The 3,612-nt window shown below is 36.1% G+C and overlaps 1 long non-coding RNA gene across 1 annotated transcript; it reads right to left on the bottom strand.

Moving 5' to 3' along the window:
• Positions 1-1,109: 1,109 nt before the first annotated feature.
• On the bottom strand, positions 1,110-2,857 carry LOC116208903. The gene is made up of 2 exons (XR_004157154.1): positions 2,512-2,857; positions 1,110-1,425 (listed from the first exon to the last, which is right to left on the bottom strand). It is a non-coding gene; the product is annotated as an uncharacterized LOC116208903 (long non-coding RNA).
• Positions 2,858-3,612: the final 755 nt, after the last annotated feature.

Raw genomic sequence — 3,612 nt, forward strand, 5'->3', positions numbered from 1 at the left:
ACTTTCGTTATGTAGGATGGGCAAATCCTATTTTGGTCACTCACATTCCTTTCATGCTCTGTGACATACATAATAATTGTCTTTATAACTAGCCTATTACGATGGCATTTGACAGTATCAAAGTATACGACATTACATGTAGGAATCTATAGTGACCTCAAGTCAAAGGACCATTATATTACAGTTACTATGAGATTTGCTAATGACAGTCACCTAACAACCTATGTAGCAATCTCATGGCGGGTTAGACCAATACACTACGTTTGGTTCGCAAGATTAGAATAGACAGGGAATAGAATAGACAAGAATTAGAATAAACAGAGAATATAATGGAAATTTTGATGAAATTTTTTTATTTGGTTGGAGGGATAGCAAAAGTGAGAGTTATAATTCTAATGTTTGGTTGACTGGAATAAGGAATTGAATAGAACATAAATAGGATAAAATAACAGAAATATCATTCATGCTAAATTTAATGGGTTTTATAAGATAAATAGATAACTTTAATGGTAATTTTTATAATTAATAAAAAATAAACATTTTAATAAATTTAAAAGTGAATAATTTTTAAAATTAAATTATTTTAATTAAATTACTAAAAATTATGATTATTAATAACATTAATTATTTTAATAATTTAACATCATAATTATCTAAAGAATAAAAAAAATTTCTTAATAAAAACATACTCTCTTACAATAAAAAAATTATCGTACATTATAATTTAATTATTAATTAAATAATTAACGAAGAATGGCCAATTTTTTCTTAGGATTTTTTATTCCTTATTATAATTGTCTTTTTACAATAATTTTATTTTTCCGAGGACAAAGACTAATCCCATTCGAATTTAAAACCTTCAATATTGTAGTTTTTCACATGCTCATCTTTTTTTAAATCCATTTTTCACAATTCCTTGATGAGAATTTATTTGTAACTCTATTTTCACGTTAAGAATTGAAAAATAAATCGATTATCGATCAAAGTTATTTTGTTCGAATTTCATAGATTTTCCGGAGAACACCGTTACACCAACACAAGTTTCGCTCCCTGGACCAACAAATTTCGTAATCAAATGCTCAAGGTAGAATGTGATAAGAACAAAGAAAAGAAATTATACGCTTTGCTTGACAATTAACATATACAATACAACATTCATCCCAAAATAAAGGGACATACGCAGTACATATTGAACAATAGAAGGAAGAAAACATACACACAAACGTCTTAGTACATCCAAACACGATATATCTACATATCAACAAGGAGCCTTCTTCTTCCTGGCAATAGCCACACGCTTGCTCTTCAATGTCCGGCAATTGTTCTTAGTCCTTTGGCCTCTGAACGGGAGCCCTGTATGTGCCTTACACCTCTGTAACACTGTATTTCTTTAAGCCTCCTTATCGCGGGTGCGCTGAATCGTCTCTGCAAACCCCCAAAATTATGACCAACTACTCGGAAGAAACCCAACGCAAGGCATAGGATCACTTGTGAAAGAATCAACAAACAAAGTTAACACATGGTGGCTAAAATCTGATCAATCTCCATGAATCTATCACTCAAGTTTATGAATAACAAATATTCTTGTTTTATGGACAATTCTATAAAATCAAGGCGAAAGATATGGATAACACCAGAAACCCAAACAATGTCAATATGGTCCAACTCGTTATACTAATAATGTACCACATAAATACCAATTAATTCACAGTAAGAGCACCGGCTATGGCAAACAATGCACCATGTCCTTAGATAGGAAAATCTTCTATTCACACTAAGCAATATCTGCAGCCAGACACCAGAAAAATAACGCAACAACGAGCTAATTCAAAAAAAACTTATAGACTAACCCTATTTATTCCATCTCGGAATGGAACTCCAAGTATATGCCTCATGTAAAACTAAACATCAAATGGACCAAACCGACTAAGAGCCCTCAAACTCAATTATGCAGGTTGGGCTTGAGCATAACACCTTTCAAGTTCACATCCCTCCATTCCTTCGTGATAAGCAAAAGAGTAGAGGAGTGGCGAAATCAAGAATGAAAGATAAAAATCAGTCTGCACTAGCATATCAGTAACGCCATAATCCATTTATCATTTTTTGCTAGCAATCAAGGTCAACCGACAATTTTCATTTCTACTCCCCGCTACCGCATAATTTACAAGAACTAAAGTCAACAACAAACAACACATTGTTGTGTTTAGACTTGGAGATGAAAATCGAAATTTTTCCTCAGTTGAATCAGCGGGTATTCGGGGTAGATGAAAACCGAATTTTTTCCCCAAATCAGCCCCTCAGAAGAATCAAAACCGAAGCAATGTCTTCAAGACAACCTAAAATGCAAAACCGAATCAAAACCTACCGGAAATTCGAAAACCATAACCTGAAAATCACTAGCCTGAACTTGAAATTGAAAACCGTAACTTGATAATCGACTAGCAAACCGAATATCTAGCACCTTAGTCACACCAGAATTGGCTTTACAAGCAAAGACTGTCGTCGACATACCTCTGAGCTTCCGACTACCACAGAGCAGAGCAGACCAACACGGCGACCTGCGAAGCAACACGGCGACACGGAGGGGAGCGAAAGAGGGAGAAGGGAGCTCGGAGGTGGAAACCCTAGCGCTTACGGGCTGATGAGAAGACCTGAGGGCGTTGTCCGCCGCTTGCGTCGAGTCCGCGAAGGCCAACGAAGAGGGAAAGATGTCCAGTTGCTGCTTTCTCCGGCAATGGAGTGGCGGAGTTCTTCCCCAGAGTCCTTTTCCGCTAGTCGAGGGACGAATCAACGCCGGGTTTGGGAGGAATCGAAGACCCAATAGCTCGATTGCTTTGGTTAGGGTTTATGCGAAGCCTTCCCGATTCAATTTGGGGCTTTCTGTAGGAAAATAGGATGATGGCATACAATTATAATAATTCAAAGAAGTTGAGGGCATTTTTGACTTTTCACTTGAAATTCCGAATGGGGAACCGCTAATCCGGACACTTACGGGAGGCTTCGCCATTCCTCATGCAATTCGGATAGGGCAGCCCGATCGAAATACTTATTCTGCATTCCGATGAACCAAACGCCAGACAACTTATTACATACGAAAAAGCTAATCCCTTCCTTATCTAATCCTGCGAACCAAACATGCCCTTAATGTATACCTGTGGTGTGACTTGATGTATGCACATTCATGGCCTATGAGACTTGGTCATTAATCAGCATCAACACTAGTCTAACCGCATTATCATCATCCTAATTAACAATAATACTTTGACTAGGAACATTTAAGAATGGTGTTCAGTAATCGTAGGATCTCACAATCAAGTTACACTTTATGCCTATTGAGCGTACCAATTCAATGACGTTATTGTGTAAAATTATATTCAATACAATCCACAGAATGACAAAAATACCTCATATTGTAATGAAATACATATCATATTACAGAACTGATAACAGATTGTCTTTAGGGCATACACCAATTCCCAATAAGAGCCACATGAATTTGTTCATTTTCTAATAAAAGTAATGCCTTTATTTATCGGAAAAAGAAAAATAATGCCTTTCTGATAAACTACATCTAATAACCTACATAATCCCGAGGAGATGATGCTTAAATTA

This window comes from Punica granatum, chromosome 5, assembly GCF_007655135.1.
Source record: "Punica granatum isolate Tunisia-2019 chromosome 5, ASM765513v2, whole genome shotgun sequence".
Taxonomy (NCBI): Eukaryota; Viridiplantae; Streptophyta; class Magnoliopsida; order Myrtales; family Lythraceae; genus Punica; species Punica granatum.